General features: G+C 36.6%; 1 long non-coding RNA gene across 1 annotated transcript; it reads left to right on the plus strand.

Annotated features, from left to right (window-relative positions):
• Positions 1–22,972, plus strand: LOC118766409. The gene is made up of 3 exons (XR_005002344.1): positions 1–11; positions 13,138–13,143; positions 22,800–22,972. It is a non-coding gene; the product is annotated as an uncharacterized LOC118766409 (long non-coding RNA).
• Positions 22,973–23,078: the final 106 nt, after the last annotated feature.

Below are 23,078 nucleotides of genomic sequence, written 5' to 3' on the forward strand. Positions count from 1 at the left end.
CAGATGTTGTTGTTTTGTTGTTGTTGTTCAATAACAAACTGTTACATCAAAAACAACAGATTCCATAGAGATTTCCAAAATATATTAACTAATCAGTACAATGTTATTAACACTAATCACATTTGTTGAACTTGAAGATTAGCCAGACGAGAATGTGTAAGATTAATCTGGTGACACACTAAAATATATAAGGAAGGAATAAAAACAAAGCGACAAAGGAGATTGTGTTCACTATATAGTACGTGTGTATGAGTGTATGTATGTATGTATGTATGTATGTATGTATGTATGTATGTATGCATGTATGTATTATGTATGTATGTATGTATATATGTATGTATGTATGTATCTATATAAATATATATACATACATATATATACACACATACACACATATACACACACACACGCACACACACATATAGGGAGAGAGAGTGAATGAGACCTACATATGTATATGCATACACACAAATGCACATGCACATATATATATTATACACACACACACATATGCATATATACAAAAATTTATATATAGACAGACAGACAGATAGATAGATGCATACACATATATATATAATATATATATATACACACACACACAAATACATACACACGCACATACATTTATGTGCATGTGTGGTGGGGGTGTATATTCTCTTTTGTAGATTTCACTTATTTCTAAATGAAATAATAAATTTATAAAAATTTATAAAAACACACATAAGGTAAAAACAAGCTATCATTATCCTTTGAAGAATAAGTGGTTAAACTGCTAAACTTCAAGAAGCTAGTTGCTAAAACAGCTCTTTCCTTCAAGCAACCAGCTTCGTTAACCAGGTGTACTCAATGTCTTGATTTATATATTACAAGCTGTAGAAACACATAGCCTTAGATGAAATATTTTTGATTGATGAGATTCCTTGTCTCATAACATTTGTAGGAATATAAGCCTTCAAAACTTAACGTTATAAGTTTCTCTGAGTATGATATTCAAAGTGAATGATTATTTTCAACTGAATATTTGTTAGAACAACTGTCAGAACCAAATGTACTTTCTCAGAAGCCTGGATGAGTCAGGTTTCTGCAAAGAGGCCTGCAAAACTTAAAATCACATGGAACCAAACCAAACTGCTTTAAATAATAATATATCTAATTCCCACTAAATGTGCTGAGTGCCTTTTTTTCATTTGTCCACTCACACACACACACACACACATATATATATATATATATATATATATATATATATACTTTATTTAAAAGCAGAAGAAATTTTAACAAAAACTGTTACTTGGAGTTTCACGTTCCCGTTCGTCGGACAGTTTTGTGTCACGGGAATGTGAAACTCCAAGTAACAGCTTTTGTTAAAATTTCTCCTGCTTTTAAATAAAGCATATTACTCTACCTTTGGTATTTGAGTACTCTTTTTTCCACCTTGTTTCACATTTATGTGTTTACTTCGGTATATATATATATATATACATATATATATATACACACACACACACACACACACACATATGTGTATGTATGTATGTACATATGTAAGTATATGTGTGTGTATGTATGTATGTATTTATGTATGTATGGGAAAATTCCCTATGCTACAGGAGAAAGACATTGCAGAAGATTTCATCGTAATGCCAAGTCCTGTAGTACAAAATTTTGTCATTGGTTTTCATATTATAAAGTGAGAATGCATTCCAATAGATTTAAAAAATTTTTTTCAAATATCAACAGCAGCAAAAACAAGCAACAGAATAACTTTTATAAATGAAAATACAATTTCTTAACACAAATAGTATGATATTTATTCGTAAATACATTTGAGTGGAAAACATTAGGGAATTGATAAGATTGGGAATTTTGTGATAAGGTATGTTCTAAGCATAAAAGATGTTGACTTCTGTGTGAGTGATGGGTCATGGTGGGATGGGAGTTGCTGAGGGGATGAGGAACACTATTGTCTATCTCCTACTTCATGATCATCAATATCTGTTTGACAGGGAAAAAACTTAACCAAAATTATGTTGTGTCTGAGTAGAGTCATATTGTCTTAATGCTTAATTATCTAACACACTTCAAAAATTCAAATGGAAATTGCAGTTAAGACACCCATGCTGGTGATACGTAAAAAGCACCGTCCGAACGTGACAGATGCCAGCACCCCCTGACTGGCGTCCTTGTTGGTGGCACGTAAAAGCACCAACCAATTGTGGCTGTTTGCCAGCTTGCTCTGGCCCCTGTGCCGGTGGCACGTAAAAAAACACCCACTACACTCACGGAGTGGTTGGCGTTAGGAAGGGCATCCAGCTGTAGAAACACTGCGAAATCAGACTGGAGCCTGGTGCAGCCTCTGTGGCTTACCAGACCCCAGTCGAACCGTCCAACCCATGCTAGCGTGGAAAACGGACATTAAATGATGGTGATGATGATGATGATGATGATGATGATGATGATGACTTACCAGTACAAGTCAACATCCTTTAACAAGGCTGCAAAAGCAATGAAAATTTTGGAAGAAAAAATATAGATAATAAATGAGTGGAAATCCAACCAGTGAGTGTGTTAGATAGTAAGGCATTAAGACAATATGATTCTCCCCATATACAACATAATTTGCTTCAACACACAAGTTCACATAAAGAATCTTGCTAACCAGATACAAAAATGTATACTTCAGTTGTAATTTTTGTTACATTTATGATTAGAGCTGTTATAAACCTGCAGACCTTTTTTCTATAAGTGCAAGCTCTTTAGCAACAATTTTTGTTGTCAATTTAAGTGGAGTTGGTAAAACTTCTATATTCTCATCTGTATCAGCAGCTTGCACTTGTTCTAACAATGTCAGCTCCTTGTCAGAGAAACTTTCTCAATGAGACACTAGAAACTCGATAACATTGTCCTCTATAACTTCTTCAAAGCCTACTTTATTTGCAAGAGTCACAATATCTTTCCAAATTGGATATTGTTCTTCTATTTGTGCAAAAACTTCTAAAGTCAGTTTTACTGTCTGGTCATGTATCTTTCCAAGCACCATTCACAGTCGAGGGTTTCACTTCACTCCATGTCCTAGCTATGTTATCCACAACATTCATTATGCTGAACTAGAAATCTCTAACTGTCAGTTTATTCTTCCAGTCAATTACATTTGTAACTTGATAGTAAATTCTCAGATAATATGCCTTGAAGTTAGCTATCAAACCATGATCCATTGGCTGGAGCAAAGAAGTTGCATTCTTCAGGATATACTCTCACACTATCAGAAAGCTCTTCTAAGTTCAGTGGGTAACTTGGTGCATTGTCTAAAAGAAGTAAAGCTTTGTTGGAAATATTATGTCTGGCATTCTACATTACTGTAGCAGGAGAAAAAGAATGTTTGTAAACCACTCTTTCAAACGACTTTTGGTCATCCATGCTTTGTTATTTGAATTGCAAATCACCATTCTGGAGTGATCCACAAGCATGGACATTAATTTCATATCACCAGTAGAATTTCTTCCTAGAAGATTTTTGGAAGCTTTAAACTCTGGTGTTGATATTTCCTCATGAGAAATAAAAGTTCTAGCTGGCATGTGCTCTGAAGAATGTGCAGTTTCATCAACATTGTATTGCCTCTTTTAGTCATCTTTTTTTCAGTCGCTCAGGATAATTAGGTGCAGTCTCTATTGCTGTTGAGCGAACGGTCTTCGTCCCAGAGCTCACAAGATGGGAGAAGTCCGAAATGTGGTGCTTTGCTATTCGTAAGACCAGCAGAAGAGAAAGCGGGTCAACCCCCGACACCGAGAGCATCGACGGATGGATGATTGCGCATCCAGGCTTAGCGGTTGCGTAGGACGTCGGGGACAAGAAACAGGAAGAAAGAGTGAGAGAAAGTTGGAGCGAAAGAGTACAACAAGGGTTGCCACCCCCACCTGCCAGAGCCTCGTGGAGCTTTAGGTGTTTTCGCTCAATAAACACACACAACGCCCGGTCTGGGAATCGAAACCGCGATCCTCCGACCGCGACTCCGCTGCCCTAACCTTTGGGCCATTGCGCCTCCGCTGCAGTCTCTGTATTAGCACAAGCAGCTTCACCAGTAATTTTTATGTCATGCAAATTCTAGCATTTCTTAAACTTGTCAAACCCATCTTTACTAGCCAGAGAAGGTTTTTCATAAAACTTTTGGGTATATATATGTATATGTATATGTATATATATATTTCAAAATACAAATAAACAAACTTAAACGAACTTTCAGAAATCTTATGTAAAATACTTATAGAAATAATCAATTCGTAGTAATATAGTATCGAATAAATACTATAAATACTATAAATATAATTATCAATGGGAATAACTAGCGAATATCAATTTAAAGAAATAACTAAGTTATGCTATTAAATTAGACATGGCCTGGACCAATCTTTAGTCGAAACATATCTAAGTTTATCAAAGTTTATCTAATTTAATTATAAATTTAAAACTACAATTAATACTATTAAAACATGTATATACAAAAGCCTAACTTTATACACCTCATATGCTTGCTATCAAATAACAAATCTATCGCTAAGAAGTATCTTACGAATAAACTTAAATTTAATATCTAATAATATAGAAAATTACGATAATTAGATCATTACATAAACAACGATATTTACATAAGGAAAATATTATTACACCAAAGACTTATACAATATTAAAATTTACAATTTGAAGATCTTAAATATAAATAAATACTTATCTTTAAATATGAAAAATTAATTTATTAGGTTTTTATTATATGTGCATATACAATTATTTATAGAGATTATTTTAGATCTTAATATTTATATACATTTATATATTTTCATTGATAATTTATATATATTAGTCATTTTTAAATATTTATGTAATTAGATATAGACTAATACTGATATTAGATTATTGGTGGGTTTCCTACCTTATAAATTAAAATGAATATTTAACATTATAGTAGATTTTGATATAATCATAATTGTTAAGTTTTATGTTTCTAGTTTGATAATAGAGTTTATTATAAGTAAAATTTTAATATTATTTATATCTTAAAAGTTCATTGCTAAACCTCGCTAAGATAAGTATTTATTTATATTTAAGATCTTCAAATTGTAAATTAATAATTGTAATTTGAAGTTGTGTGATTAGTAGTAAGAAAGATGTCCAAATTTCTGTAAAAATTATTGTGCAAAATATTTTGTAAAAAAGTATTTTTTTGCACCACAGCAAAACATGCACACGCATGCAGAGAGGTGCGTCTGTGGTAACTTGAGCTACTAGAAATAGCAGCCAAATCTCTCTTAAAACACACCCTTTCAACAATAGAATGACGTAGATTTACAATATTTGAAGAAGAAAAAAACTATGCGATGGGCTACTCTGGGCTAAACAAAGCACACCCATACTTCACATTAAAAGATTATCTACTAAATAATACTAATAAATTTGATGGTATATTTTCAAAGTTTCATTTCCTGGTAAAACTCCATGTAATTTAAGCATTTTTATCATTGTGCTCTATGTAAGATATAAAGGCTGTTTAGGCAGAGTTGTCTCCCTTAGCTAAAGACCTCAAAATCGTGCGACTCAACCTTATTTTCGAGGTTATTTTTGTAGTAAAAAAGAGCTGTGCGAAAGACATACTTTATTTGGTAACCGAAAGATTTCTGAATCTTTTGACACCTCATATGTCGAAATCAGCATCTCAGTTTTTGAATCCATAAAGAACATACACAAACTTTGTTTTATATATTAATATATATATACAAATATACACACACACACATATATATATGTATCTTTATACACACATGTATGTTTATATATAAATATAAATGAGAGAGAGAGTGAGAGTGAGGGAATGAGAGTGGAAGCGAGGGTGTGAAGGCATTGAGTAAGGGGTGGGGCTGAGGCGGTGGCATGGGGTGTGGACGTTGTTTGCTGTTAGAGATAGATTTGGTGAACAAGGTCACATTGTGGAAAAAAAACGAAAAAAGACATGTTTAATATGTGATGAGAATGTTGGGATGGTAATTACGATGATGATGATGATGACGATGATGATGATATTAATGATGACAATGATGATGATGATGATGATGATGATGATGATGGTGATGATGGTAATGATAATGGTGTTGATGATGACGACGATGATGATGGTGATGGTGGTGATGACGATGATGATGGTGATGGTGGTGATGAGGATGAATTATGATGATGCTCATCGTCATCATGATCATGATGATGATAATGTTGGTGGTGGTGACAATGATGATGATGAGGATGATGACGATGATGACGACGACGACGACGACGATGATGATGATCATGATGATCATGATGATCATGACGGTGACAGATGCAGATATGGTTGTGTGCTTAAGGAGTTTGTTTTCCAACCATGTGGTTCCAGGTTCCATCTCACTCCATGGCACCTTGGCCAAGTGTCTTCTACTACAGCTCCAGGCTGACCAAAAGGCTAGTGAGTGGATGCAGTAGATGGAAACTGAAAGAAGCCTATCATATATACATGAACATATGTATAACGTATGTATATGTATAAATATATATATATATATATATATTATATATATATATATATATATATATATATATATATATATATATATATATTATATATATATATATATATATACTAACTGATAAGCCCAGTTTCACCCAGTAAGTTTGGATGATGTGACTGTAAAACCTGCTCTGTGTAAGCATTCAACTTGTTTGGGTACGCTTACATTAAAAAACAATTTTAGAATGACTTTTTTCTGTCAAAACACTAAAAATAACTGTCCAACAAAATAGACCAACCAAGATTCAACCAAATCAAAAAATAAACCCAAATACTAAGGGAACAAAGATAAACCATCCCACCTCCATTGTGCATGCACATGTACACACACACACGCATGCACGCACACACACATTCACATAACCCTCCCCCCTTTTACATACACACATATATTCACACAGAGTTGAAATGCTGTTTGATTTATTTTTTTCAGCATACAATTTTCATCATCCCACTACTAAGTATGACATCACCCCTTCCTTCCTTATTCATCTATCACCCCTTCCTTTATCATTCATAAACACAAGAGTATTATCACAGTAGAGTATCATTATCTCAGTAACCATTGGATCTATGAGAAAAATACAAAGTTCAGCATCACCACTGGATCATTCTACGCATCTGTGTAATTTTTCACGCAATTCCACCCAGCCGTTTGACCATGAATCCCAAGACAAGAAAGAATTGCCCATGTCAAATTTATATATATAGATATATGTATGTCAGCCACCCTTCAATCATTTGGCAATATGCTGTGATTGTGAAGACCTGTTGAACTGAGGGAAATCATAGTCATGGCCAATGCCAGTGCTGTCTGACTGGCACCTATGCTGGTGGCACGTAAAAGCACCATTCAAGCATTGGGCCCCAGTGACAGGTGACCAAGACCCTTCGCGATATACTGTGCTTGTGTTAACCTGTCAAGCCAAGTGAGACCGTAGTCATGGCCAATCCTGGTATCAGGTCAATGGCACCCATGGTTGGCATTTGGAAGGGCATCAAGCTGTAGAAACCTTGCCAAATCAGATCGGAACCTGGTGCAGCCCCTTGGCTTACCAATTTTCTGTCAAACTGTCCATCTCATGCCAGCATGGAAAAATGAACATTAAACAATGATGATGATGAGGATGATGATGTGTATATGTGTAGTGTATATGTGTGTGTACGAGTGTGTATTTGAGTCTCTTTATTGTAACATCATCTGATAGTTGTAAACGAGTATCATTGTCATACAAGCAGTGTCATTCCTTTTCAATGCCTGGCTAAAGGGAAATATTACCTTACTTAGGAACAGATAAAAGCTAGTGACAGGAAGGGCATCCAACTATAGAAAATCTGCCCTGACAAATTCCATCTTGACCATGCAAGCATTAAAAGGTGGACATTTAATGATGATGAAGAAGATAAATAATAAACTATAATCCATCTATTTTATACTAAAATTCAAAGTTTGTTTTCTTATTATTTGATTAAGATGATGAAGATTACAAATAAAATAGTCATTTGCCCCCATTAAGAAAAAAAATCAAGTTGAAAATGTCAACACTTCAAAGGTTTGTGTCAGCTACCACCAGCCATCCTTTTTCTTACTTTTTTTTCCTTCCCTTAATCATTTATACAACTTTCAGAGTCCCATAAACTTGAAAGATAGAAATTCTCCCTGTATTTTAATGAGATATTTTTGAATTATGGGTACTTGATTTTTTTTTTCTTAAAGGGGAAAATTACTATTTTATTTAAAACTAGCAGTATCGCCCGGCATTGCTCGGGTTTGTAAGGGAAATAACTATATAAGCATTTTTAGAGATGCAAAGTATAATAGCCATCTCAATATGGCTAACCACAAAGGGGGAGGGGTGTTACTGTAGCTTTTTACGTTCTGAGATTTAATAATACATTTTTAGAGAGTTACTTCCCTTATATAATAGCAAAAAATGCATTAAAAATGGGAAAAAATTATGGTAAATTTTTTTTTTAATCGTAGACTCATCGTAGACGCGCACTAATACCCAGAAGGGCTCGATATGAATCACGACTATAAGATACCCGCTTTTGGTTACACTGCACCGCAAAATGTGGGAGTAGTTAGGAATCTAAATCGTAGGAGACAGACACACAACTTCACTTTTATATATAAAGACTAGCAGTATCGCCCGGCATTGCTCGGGTTTGTAAGGGAAATAACTATATAAGCATTTTTAGAGAGTTATAGCCAAAAAATAGCAAAAAAATGCATTAAAAATGGAAAAAAAATTATGGTAAATTTTTTCTTAAATCGTAGACTCATTGTAGACGCGCGCTAATACCCAGAAGGGCTCGATATGAATGACGACTATAAGATACCCGCTTTTGGTTAAACTGCACCGCAAAATGTGGGAGTAGTTAGGAATCTAAATCGTAGGAGACAGACACACAACTTCACTTTTATATATATAGAAGAACAGACAGAGAGGGACTATCTCTTTATAGACGAAGTTCAGTTGCAATTGGAGGAGGTGAATCTCATAAGAATGGGGAACACAAACAACAACAAATAGATTGTACGTTATATATTTCTTTACTACCCACAAGGGGTTAAACACAGAGGGAACAAACAAGGACAGACAAACGGATTAAGCCGATTACATCGACCCCAGTGCGTAACTGGTACTTAATTTATCAAGCCCGAAAGGATGAAAGGCAAAGTCGACCTTGGCGGAATTTGAACTCAGAACGTAACGGCAGACGAAATACCTATTTCTTTACTACCCACAAGGGATTAAACAAGGACAGACAAACGGATTAAGCCGATTACATCGACCCCAGTGCGTAACTGGTACTTAATTTATCGACCCCGAAAGGATGAAAGGCAAAGTCGACCTCGGTGGAATTTGAACTCAGAACGTAACGGTAGACGAAATAGAGCTACGCATTTTGCTTGGCGTGCTAATGTTTCTGCCAGCTCGCCACCTAATAGATTGTACGTGATAATGAAACTCTTTTAAAAGTAGTGAAATGCCACAGCAACATTGAAATCGTTGCCTCAATGAGGTCAGTTAAGCACATCACAAAGTACACACTGAAAGGAAATGACTAAGCTACCATTCAAATAAACAATGATAATGAAGTTAGTCAATATCTAATGGGTAGGTGTACTGGACCATCTGAAGTGGTTGCATCCATTTTAGGATTTTCAATTCATGAAAGAGCACCTGCAATAGGGAGACTGCAACATATCAGAACAATACAGTTTTATATTTAAGAGATGAGGAATTATGTACATTATTTACATTTACATTGTTTACGCTTATACCTATGAGTATATGGCATAGTGGTTAAGAGTGCAGGCTACTAACCCCAAAATTCCGAGTTCGATTCCAGGCAATGACCTGAATAATAATAATAATAATAATTTTTTTTTTTACATATGTAAAAAATGCCATAGAACTGCTATTATAAGAAGGTCAGGCTTGTGTAGGATGGAAGATTGCAAAGGTAAAGCTCTATACAAGAAATTAAAAACGAATGAAACTGAAAATAGGTGGGTAAAGAAAAGAATGCACGGACAATTTCATAGGGATGTTGACAGATAGAGAAAAAGATGGCTGTGGATGACTAAAAGTGATTTAAAAATGGAAATGGAGGCTCTAATCTGTGCTGCCCAAGAGCAAGCACTAAGAACAAACTACATAAAATACAGAATAGACAACACATCAGAAAGTGATAAGTGCAGAATCTGTGGAGAAAACGGTGAAACCGTATGGCTTATTACCAGACAATGTATGCTACTAGCCCAGAAAGAATATAAGAGATGCCACAACAATATAGCCAAGCTTGTCCATTGAACACTTTGCAACAAGTATGGACTTGACAGAGCAAAAAATTGGTACAACCACAAACCTGAAAGCATTGTCAAAAATAGAAATGCAAAGACCCTATGGGATTTTATGATTCAGTGCGACCATGAGATAGAGAATAGGAAGCCAGAAATAGTCTTAATTGAGAAAGAAAACAAACTACGCTGGATCATAGATATAGCATGCCCAGCTGACAACAAGGTATGCAATAAGGAAGAAAAAAAAGTCGAAAGATATGACAGGTTAGCTTGGGAAGTTAAGCAGTTGTGGTCAATGAAAAAGGTGGTAGTAGTACCAATAATTGTCAGAGCCCTGGGAACAGTGAGTAAAAATCTCGAGAAGTACATGGAACAAATAGGGGCTGCAATAAGGGTGGAGCACTTGCAGAAAACAGCACTGCTTGGAACCGCTGGAATATTCCAGAAGGTGCCAGTCAAGGCAGTGCTGGCATCGACCACGTTCGGATGGTGCTTTTTACATGCCACCAGCTTTGGGGCCAGTCAGGCAGCACTGGCATCAGCCACGCTTGAATGGTGCCTTTTATGTACTACTGGCATGGGTACCAATCAGGTGGCTCTGACATCGGCCATGAATACAATTTCACTTGACTCAACAGGTCTTCTCAGCACAACATCTATATATACATATATATATATATATATATATATATATATATATATATATATATATATATATATATATATATATATAATATATAAATAAACAAAAGTACAAGATAGTACCAACATTACTAGAAATAAGAGTAAAAAATGACTCAAAAAGCCAAAAAAGCACCATCTGGTACTATTTTGTACCTTTGTTTATTAATTTGCCTTTAGGTTTTAATTGCTAGGTCCATCTATATGATAATATATTTATATATTGTATTATTTTATTTATACCATATATATATAGGGAGAGAGAGAGAGAGAAAGAGGGAGAGAGATACATACATGCATAAATATATACATATAATATATATATATATATAATATATATATATATACATACATACATACATACATACATATATATATATATATTATATATACGTGGAGGCGCAATGGCCCAGTGGTTAGGGCAGTGGACTCACGGTCAGAGGATCACAGTTTCGTTATGAGCGTTTATTGAGTGAAAACACCTAAAGCTCCACGAGGCTCCGGCAGGGGGTGGTGGCGATCTCTGCTGTACTCTTTTGCCACAACTTTCTCTCTCTCTTTCTTCTGTTGGCCTGAAGTGTAAAGGGGAAGACAGGTGAGGTTTACCCGTGGAAAGAAAAGCCTACGGAAAAGACCACGGTAACTTCGGTCAATGAAGTCACATGTTATATATATTATATTTTTTTTTGCAAATAAGCAACTCTGTATTAATTTTTACGGTTCATAGAATCATAGTCAAGGTGGCTTCGTCATTCATACGTGCCATCCTTGCTACATTCACCCATCTTTTTTTTTAAAAACATTCACTGGACAAAACTTGCCTCTCTACTCTCACTTTCCTCTTCAAGTGATACTTGAAGAAGTTGAGAGATTGACCAGAGAGGAAAGTGTTTGTCTCTAATCCTTTCAGACTCGTCCACCAGATACAAGTATGATAAAAATAGCTCTTCCTTCCCGTGTGAAGGAAGGAGGCATGACGATATTAACGCGGCTGATAAACCGACACGTCCCACACGTGACAGCAGCCGTTCGACATAAGCCCACAGGTCGGAGATTGTTGGACACTGCACGATTGCGTGCAGAACGGTTTCGTCGCTCTGCCCGCATCCAGGCAGATCGGCACCGTGTTTCTCGAGCCATGCCTATAGAGCTTGTCCCGAACGGGTAGCGCTTCTCGGTAGCACCGCCAGGCCAGGGATCTCTGGAAGTTGTCCATAGGTCGCGGCCCGAAAGTCGTTTCAAACAGGCGGGGTCAGGTATTCCTCGTCGACGCCCAGGTTTGCCCCAAGATCGTCGTCGTACCTCCCCTCCACTAATCCCCTATAGAATACTTTGGTTGTATTGAAGTCACTCAAGGTCGACCGGGGACGGCAGAGTTGCTTGAGAGCAACGCGACACTCGCGGTAGATAGATAGATAGATAGATAGAGAGAGAGAGAGAGAGAGAAGAGAGAGAGAGAGAGAGAGAGAGAGAGAGAGAGAGATACAACTTTCTGTATATTTTTCGCTTAATTATTATCGCCGAAAGATGTAAACGTTGGTGGGAAAAGCCAATGCGTAACGATGCCTTCTGTTGCAAACAAGCTCTTATACTCTGTGTCAGAAGTGCAACGACTCATCGTAACCAGCGCTATTGTTCACCAACAGCGGTATTGTTCGCTAACAACGCTATTGTTCACCATTTGCTACATAAAAATAAATAAATAAATAAATGAATAACTAAAACAGTAACTAACGTGTGTTTGGTGTATGTGAGCTATTAAGAAGCAGGTCACATTTACGATCTCACACTTAACAAATAGTACGAGCGAGATGGGAGGTTGAATGTGGGATGAAGGTAGGTCGATGAAGGTAGCAGCCAGCAATCGGCGTTGACGCGTGCTGGCAAGTGACTCCCCGGCACTCGCCATACGTCACTCCCGTTTGTAGCACGCATTGGTGGACGGTCTTATGTAAGTGGGGCACCTTTCATCAACAGTTTGACATATTTGCCAAAGTTAACAGCTGTTTACATACGACTTTCGAGAGTTGCTTTTTGTTTTGGCAGCATTCAGCTGTTGGTTTCGCCCTGGGTCAGCCTGATCTGGTTGATTTATGAATAGGAACGATGCAGCGATGATCTTTCTCCTGTTCGAACCACGTTAGAAGCAATGTTTGTCAACAGTTTATGTATGTATGTATGTATGTATGTATGCATGCATGCGTGTATGTATGTATGTATGTATGCATGTATGTATGTGTGTATGTATGCATGTATGTACGTATGTATGTACGTATGTAGGTATGTGCGTATGTATGTATGTGTATGTATGTGTGTATTGTGGTCTTGTGCTAAAGAAAAAAATATCATTTATAACTTTACTTCTAGTTCTACGTTTGAAAACGAATTATTCCACGTTCTCTCGAAGTTTCTAAATTCTTAGAAAGAAAGAAAGAAAGAAAGAAAGAAAGAAAGAAAGAAAGAAAGAAAGAAAGAAGGAAAGAAAGAAAGGAAGGAAGGAAGGGAGAGAAAGAAAGAAAGAAAGAAAAGAAAGGAAGAAAGAGAAAGAGAGGAAGAAAGAGAAGAGAGAAAGAAAGAAAAAAGAAAAGAAGAACGAAAGAGAGAGAGAAAGAAAGGAAAGAAAGAAAGAAAGAAAGAAAGGAAGAAGGAAGAAAGAAAGAAAGAACGAGAGGGGGAAACGAAAGAAAGAGAAGGAAAGAGAGAGAGAGAAAGAGAGGGGGAAAGAAAGAAAAGAAAGGAAAGAAAGAAAAGAAAGAGAAGGAAAGAGAGAGAGAAAGAGAGTGGGAAAGAAAGAAAAAAGAAAGGGAGGGAGAGAGAGAAAGAAGGGGAGACAAAGAAAGAGAGAGATAGAGAGAGAAAAGAAATAAAAAAGAAAGAAAGAAAAGAAAGAGAAACAAAGAAGAAGAAAGAAGAAAGAAAGAAAGAAAAAAGAAAGAAAGAAAGAGAAAGCGAGAAAGAAAGAAAGAAAGAAAGAAAGAAAGAAAGAGAGAGAAAGAAAGAAAGAAGAAAAAAGAAAGAAACGAAAGAAAGAGAAGGAAAGAGAGAGAGAGAAAGAGTGGAGAAAGAAAGAAAGAAAGAAAGAAAGAAAGAAAGAAAGGGAGAGAAAGAAAGAAAAGAAAGTGAAGGAAAGAGAGAGAGAAAGAGAGTGGGAAAGAAAGAAAAAAGAAAGGGAGGGAGGGAGAGAAAGAAAGGGAGAGAAAGAGAGAAAGAAAGAAAGAAAGAAAGAAAGAAAGAAAGAAAGAAAGAAAGAAAGAAAGAAAGAAGAAAGAAGAAAGAAAGAAGATATGGTCTAACAGCCATGGACATCTTTATAAAATCAAAAAACATCATGGACGCCCATAACTTTGGGAAACATTGTTTCACGCTCAGAATTGCTGAAGCATGGAATAAGTTGTTAGCTATTTGGGGACACTGCATCCTTCAAAACTTCCCTGCTTCCCCAAATTCGCCAACAGCACACCTGATGACCCCCACTCCATCCTTTTTTTAGCGATTCGTGCTGTTTACTTCCAACGTGTACCTATGTACCCTACACGCACCTTTTTGCTACCTTTTCCGACGAGTTGTATATTGCACCTGAGCACTGTATACAATAAATTCGTTACATTATTTTTTACATTTTTACCTTCTCACTTGTTTTACCTGGCAGAAAAACGTGCGTCGATCAAAATGCTTAGCGGCATCTCTTGTGTCTTTGCTTATTATTATTATTATTATTATTATTATTATTATTATTATTATTATTATTATTATTATTATTATTATTATTATTATATTATTATTATTACGTACAGAGTTCAACTTTCACCGAAAATAAAATTTGTCTTCCATCTTTCCAGGATTCGATAAAATTGACAGGTAACGCTAGAACCGTAGTTAAATTCTCGGTTCGATAATGATACGACTGAGGAGTCTAACGCGGGTCATATCTCTATTTATAAAACTGAAATGCGTTTTTACCGCTTGGATCGCTTTCAATGCCACTACATCCCGTCCGATTCGCTCCAAAATTTACTGGGACATGTAGAATGAGGTGACGATGCTCGTGGGCTACCTTAGAAATCTCTATCTTAAAAGGTGTGGTTGCTAGGGGCCATCTTCCTCACTCACGCTATTTCCTCCATTCCCCCCTAACTCCCCTTCATTTATAACTTTGATAAGTCCACTCCCGTTATTTAACGTATCTGTCTTCCTCAACTCACTCTCGCTATTTCCTCTCTTCCCAGAACATTTTCACTCACTCTATCTCTTAGCTTCCCATAACTTTCACTTATGTATCTGTCTGAATTCATACAGAGAAACAAATATTCCATCGCCATCGCATTCTATTGTCTACCTGTCAACGCGCCGATCGACCAAATACAAAGACAAGGTTACCTGCTTACCAGTCGAATTCAGCGTCAACGCTCACGTATGAGAGAGAGACACACACACACACAAACACACACACACACAAACACACACACACACAAACACACACATATATACATATATATAAATTTTATATTTTATATATTTTCTATATTATATTTTTATTTTTATGTTTTTGTTTTTCGTTTTTTACTGTTTCATTTGCCTATTAGTGGTTTTATCTCTAATTTAATTTATACATATATATATAATTTGTATATATAATGCGTGCACACACACACCTATATATATATATATATATATATATATATATATATATATATAATGTGTGCATTATGTGGTCGGTCGGTTCAGCTGAAAATATGCACACCTATGTTAAAAGTGCTGGCAAGTTTGCATGACAACTATTTTTTTCCTCAAATTAAAGGCGTGACCTCTACGACAAAATTCCTCAACTTATAAAATGTGACTCCAGTAGACCCGAATGAAATCGGGTTATATTAATCAAAATGTGAAAAGGGGTCTAGAATTATCATTGCCACAACTTATGTATATGTCTTCCTCACTCACTCACTCTTTTTCCTAATGATAATTAGCATCGCCACCACCACCACCACCAACACACAATCATGACAATCTTTCTCTTAAAACAAATCATGTTTACATTGCAAAAACGGAAACAATTACGCGAGATGAACCAAGATTTTTGCCTGAACAAAGAGAGATTTATAATGAAATTATTGACAGTGTTAGATTGAACCAAGGAAAGCTTTTCTTTTTGAATGCTCCAGGTGGTACTGGTAAAACTTTCGTTATCAATTTGATTCTCGCAAAGCTGCGCGCTGAACGTCGAATTGCCATTGCATGTGCCTCAAGTGGTATTGCTTCAAGGCGGCCGTACGGCACATAGTGCATTCAAATTGCCCATGGACATTGGAAAAAAAGATAATCCTATATGTAATATAGATCGTAGTTCCTCAAGAGCAAGACTTCTTCGTGAATGCAGTCTTTTTATTTGGGATGAGGCTACAATGAGTAATAAGGCCATGTTTGAGGCTCTTGACAGAACTCTCCAAGATTTGCGTCACAATACAAAAATAATGGGTGGAGCTACGTTTCTCATGGCAGGAGATTTTCGACAAACTCTTCCTGTTGTCCGAGCAGGCACTAGAGCCGATGAGGTTAATGCATGTATAAAGCATTCTTATGTATGGCACAGTGTTATCAGTCGCCATCTTCAAACAAACATGAGAGTCCACCTACATGGTGATGTGGAGTCTGAGGCTTTCGCAAAACACCTATTAGATCTTGGTGATGGAGTTTTGCCTTTCGTTGATGATGAGCATATTCGGTTGCCTTTTGGGAATTTCGTTCCAAATGTAGAAGAACTTATAAGAGCCGTTTTACCTGACGTCGAAACCAACTTCCAGGATCTCGATTGGCTAAGAGCAAGAGCTATTCTATCGCCTCATAATACAACAGCTGATGCTACAAATAAACAAGTGCTTGATATGATTCCTGATGAGATAGTTTCTTTCATGTCCATCGATACAAATAAAGATGAGAATGATGCAGTCAAATATCCACCCGAGCTACTCAACAAGCTAACACCTCCGAGACTTCCACCTCATCATTTGTGTTTGAAAGTTGGTGCTCCAATCATGGTGCTCAGAAATATGGAAACGCCTGAAATATGCAATGGAACCCAAATGGTTATAAGGAGGATTCAAAGCCATGTTATAACTGCTGAAATTTTGAGTGGACCATTTGTAGGAACAATGAAGATGATACATAAAATGAGTATTTCACCCTCTGATGTTCCCATTCAGTTTAAACGCTTTCAATTTCCGATAAAACTATGCTTCGCGATGACAATCAACAAGTCACAGGGACAGTCACTGGACATTGTAGGCATTAACCTGTCACAACCGGTTTTCAGTCATGGTCAATTGTACGTAGCCTGTTCTCGAGTTGGAAATCCACATAAACTCTTCATTCTTGGCAATCATGAGCGCACAAGGAATGTGGTTTATCAGGAGGCTCTGACAAAAGAAAACTGATTGTAAGTCATGAAATTTTGCTTGATTTTTTATTTTGCACCTCTTCATTATCTCTTCATTCTTGAAAATAAAGACATTCAAAAGAACATGGTTCATAAAGAACATTGGGTTCAGATGTTTGCAAACATTTGATCCTACTCGTTCTCTTTATTCCTCATTTTCCGATTCCTTCTACGTCTCCATTAAACGGTTTTGTCAAGTTATTGTTTCTTCGCTAACATAAAGTGAATGAGTTGTTAATTACATTTTATACACTATTCCATTGTTTAGGTGGTGTCGAAAGAACTGGCATGTGTCACCATATTAACTCTCTCAGTCAAACTCCCAACTCATGAGTTCACGTCGTGATACTCTTTCTACAAAACTGAGCTGGGTATGAATTCTAATTTCATACACTATTACAGATGTGAGTTTAAATTCTGCCTTTTTTGGTTTAAACTATCTTCCTGAAGGTTAAAAAAATTCTTTTTTTTAGAGTCCTCTACAATATTCGCCACCGAAATTCCATTTTTCACTTTTATGATTATACCCAGAGTGCTCTAATCGAATATGAACTGTCTTCCCATTGGCGGACGTTTGTCTTTTTTTATTTTTGAAACAAACACATTGCCTATTTCGTTTTAAAACAATACTACTTTAATACATTGGTCCAACAAACAAAACATCACCCACTCTCATTCTTTTATGAATCTGTCTTCCTCCATCACTCACTCTCTTTTCTCCCTTCCTTTCAATTTCTATCTATAACGTCGTTTCACAGCGTCTACCTCACTTACATTCACTTTATAACGTCGTTTCACAGCGTCCGTTATCCCCCCTCCCTGCCTTCCACAGCGCTTTCACACACTCTCACTCTCTATGTCTGTCTGCATTCATAGAGAGAATTATCATCGCCACGACCAACACACAATCATGACAACAAATATTATGAATCAGATATTTATTGGGTTAATTTATATATGTGTGTGTATCTATATATAATAATGTATATATACAAAGTGTATATATCTGTATGTATATATATATATATAATTTGTATACATTTATATATATATATATATACCACACTCTTACCCGCGCGTGGAGCGGGTCACCTTCAGCTAGTATATATATAAAACTGAGAATGTGTGTCTATCTGTCTGTGTGTTTCCCTAAAACTTGAGAACTACACAACCAATTTCATTCAAATTTTACACATGCCTTACTCAGGGTCCAGGGAGAGTGTTGGGCTCGCTCTGGGCGCCATTGGGCTCACTGTCCGGGGCAACGACACAACAGTGAGCGCTATGGCGACCAGGGCTCGGCTCGGCTCGGCTCGGCTCGGCTCGGATGAAAGGCAAAGTCGACCTCAGCGGAATTTGAACTCAGAACGTAGCGGCGGACGAGCTACCACTAAGCATTTCGCCCGGCGTGCTAACGATTCTGCCAGCTCGTCATTTAGTCTCTTTCGCAGACACACACTTTATCCAGTGTCGTTTCCCTTGATGGGACCATTCCTGCATCTCCATTTTAGGAATAACAAGCGGCTGCCTCGTCGCATTTCCTTGGATTTCATCGACGTCTTGAAATCCTGTTCCGTTCAAGCCACAGTCGAACCACTTCTACTATATGGCTCAGAAACCTGGACGTTATCGAAGAAGCTTGAGAGGCGGTTGGATGGAACCTACACTCGCCTCCTTATGAGAGCTCAAAATCTCTCGTGGAAGCGTCATCCAAGCAATGGAAAATAATTTAAACAATTAACATACAAAATAATTCTATAATTTTTATACACACGCTTTCCGTACGTATACGGAAAGCGTGTGTTACGGAAAGCGTGTGTATAAAAATTATAGAATTATTTTGTATGTTAATTGTTTAAATTATTTTCCATTGCTTTAGTTTTTTTACACGCGTAACAATTAAATTAATTTAACAATTAAGAAAAAAAAATTAGGGTTAAGGTGAGGGTTAGGGTTAGTGACAGGATGTTGTCTCAGTTTTAGACGCAGCAAATGATTTTAGCTCAAAAGAGAGCATAGGATTGGTTAAAATTAAACTACGTTAAACAAACGAATTACAAATTTATCAAGAAAGCCAAGTGAAAATAATGTTTTCTTTTGACAAATTCTACCAGTATACGAAGTTTTAAAGTGTTTAGTTAACTAGAAATTGTGTTGAAATCTGGCCTTCAAAAGGAAAAGATCCTCAGAATGTACAAAAATGGCAAACAATACTGGGAAGAAGGAAAAATTGTAACATACATAGGAAGAATGATGTATGGGGTGAAAAGCAGAAATGGAATGGAAAGGGGACATAGAAGTCAGCTTAAGGAAAGAATCATAGAAAAGGAACCAACAAGAGTAGAAAAACTGATGGATTGGCTTTATGACACTATTCAGGTTCCAACAAGAAGTCGAAACCACACGAACAAGAAAAAGAAAGAACATTGAATTCTTAAAAGTAGACCCTAAGAAGAAAATATATTGAGTGTATAAAAAAAAAGAGGAGGTGGAATGAATAAAAGAAATTGATTGTTAAATAAAATGATTAAAATGGGAGATGTATAGTGAAACTGTTTACCCCTCCTTGTAAAAAGTGGTAGGAATCAGCCATTATAAATAGACCAGTAACTAGTTGTCACGAGAGGGTCGAGAGTCAAAGAGTTGAGGGTCGATAGTTCTAGTCGGTGTCTTGTGGAGCAATCAGCGATAGTAAGACAGTGTATAAAAAAAAAGAGGAGGTGGAATGAATAAAAGAAATTGATTGTTAAATAAAATGATTAAAATGGGAGATGTATAGTGAAACTGTTTACCCCTCCTTGTAAAAAGTGGTAGGAATCAGCCATTATAAATAGACCAGTAACTAGTTGTCACGAGAGGGTCGAGAGTCAAAGAGTTGAGGGTCGATAGTTCTAGTCGGTGTCTTGTGGAGCAATCAGCGATAGTAAGACAGAGGAAGTTCCTGTATTACTATTCCAGTACAAACAGATACAACGGTATCCGATGACTAGTTACTATTGTGGCTACTAGTGTAAAACAGTAACTACCATACAATGGCAGTCACACATCACACTGGTGGGAGAAACCCACTTTACAACAGTATGTATGTATGTATGTATGTATGTATGTATGTATGTATGTATGTATGTATGTATGTATGTATGTATGTATGTATGTATGTATGCATGTATGTGTGTGTGTATGTATGTATGAATGTATGTATGTATGTATGTATGTATGTATGTATGTATGCATGTATGTGTGTGTGTATGTATGTATGTATGTATGTATGTATGTATATATGTATGTATGTATGTATGTATGCGTGTATATGTCAGGTCACTTTCGAGTGCTACTGGTAACATGTAACCCAGTACAACCTGTTGCATGGTCGGGCCGTCGGCGACTAAACCGGCAACCCCACCAAGCTTGCTTGGTGAGGAGGGTGTTTACTGGACACCCTACGGGATGAAAAACAAAACCTGTCAAAGGGCGGAGGAACTCTTGAGAGTCAACGGCCATCCAATAAATGTCTCAGGGCTGTATCATGCGCGGGGACATAGAAATAATTGGACTGAATACTCGATCGCGTGGTTAAACCATTGGGAGTGAAGGACTCCTAGCCTTTGTTAGGGCATCCTTCTAGGAGAAGGTAACTCAGGTAACTGGGATAACTCCAAAATAAAACCTGCGGCTCAGTGGTTACCGATGATGTTGACTTGTTCTTCTTTTCGGATTATGGTTGCTGTTGCTTAGTGAATGGGATTGACTCAGTGCACAGCCTTTCCTCACTTTAAAAAAAATCTTCTTGCACAGGCATGGCACGATAACAACATTGTTCATGATTGTTGATGGTGCTGTGAGTCTCAACTGAATGGCGGGCTGTAGCCTTAAAAAGCAAATAAAAGTCACATTCGATCACAGCACCAATAACAGTTAAGCTTCGTGCAATGGCCATACTCGATAACGAGGGGGCAGCCATTATGTATGTATGTATGGTGTGATGATAGAGAAGTTAGGCAAATAGTAACTGTCTTTCACATAACTAACGCGAGAAGTTTTTCGTTGCATCATAATTTCTCCATATAATAGATTATTGTCTTTAATCTTGTTCCAAAGTTTGTCGACCGAATGACTAGCGAATAATATAAACTCTTGCATGTCTAATAGATTATGTCTTGGATTTCGTTCTATAGTTCTCTAGTTTCTATAATGTTTGTTTAAATGCGTTAAATATGTAGAATATTTCTTTATTCACCATAAGGTTGAGAAAAAGAGGGGACGATACGAGGACAGACAAAACAAACATTGGGGTCAGGGTATCGAATGAGACGAAACGTATGAATAAACAAACAATTAAAATATATACAATTAAATGAGAATGAGTGATTAACAAAAAATGAAGCGGAGGACCCCACAAACCACATACTCACACTGAAGATTTTGCTTTCTCCTTTTTATATATTCTCGTTTAAACAGGTTCTTTCACTCGCAACATAGTTGCTATAGACTTCCATCTTTTACAAAACACACTTTGCGACAGGCATTTCTTCTCCAGTCTTATTTTCCGTTTCATGTGGAAAACGAAAAAGTCGATTAGCTCAAGACTGGAGATGAATATGCCTGTTGCAATTCCTGGATCTTTTCATTTTGAAGGCCAGATTTTTCGGATTTTTCTAGTTAACTAAATAATTTGAAACTTCGTATACTAGTAGAATGTGTCAAAAGAAAACATTAATTTCAACTAGTTTTTTTGAGAAAAATGTATTTTATAAGTTTAAACGTAGTTTAAATCTACGAATTTTAACCAATCGTATTGTCTGTTTTCATTTGAAATCATTAACTGCATAATGTTACTGTGACGTAGACAGCTATTTTGTGAAAATTTGAAACAGCTATCGTTTGAAAATTTTAAACAGAGTCATTTAAAATTTTATACAAAACAAATTTTTAATTTATTAGTTTAATGTGTCTTCCTTCATTTATTAAATGTGTATTGTATAAAAGTATTGCCTTGTAGACAGCTATCGTTTGAAAATTTTAAACAGCGTGTGTAAGTAAGCAAAACAGAGGCATTTAAAATTTTATACAAAACTAATAACTTAGCTGTTTTACAAACAATAATTTTTAAATTCGTTGTTTAAAATGGCGAGTCTAGGTGAATTGTTTGTTACGATAAAATCGGAGGCAGCAAAGGGTATTATACCTAGCAGTAAGAAGTGTAAAAAAGGGGGCACCAAATGATAAAGAAATTGGTAGCGAATAATGTTTGCTGGCGGTGTACCCGCAAAGGCTGCGATCAGAAGTTGTCTGTCCGGAAGGGAACATGGCTTGAAGGCTGCACGCTCCCTCTGCGGACTGTAGTCCTTCTTTTGTACTCTTGGGTCAAGGAACTGACTACAGTGCATTATTGTGTACAAGAACTGGGGATGAGCCACGCTTCAGCTGTGGATTACAACAATTATGTGCGAGAAATATGCGCGCATGGCTTGCTAATGAACCCAGTTGTAATAGGTGGTCCTGGGAAGATTGTCGAGATAGACGAGACAGTCTTCTCTAGGAGGAAGTTTAATCGAGGAAGG

Source organism: Octopus sinensis, linkage group LG15 (assembly GCF_006345805.1).
Source record: "Octopus sinensis linkage group LG15, ASM634580v1, whole genome shotgun sequence".
Lineage (NCBI taxonomy): Eukaryota > Metazoa > Mollusca > Cephalopoda > Octopoda > Octopodidae > Octopus > Octopus sinensis.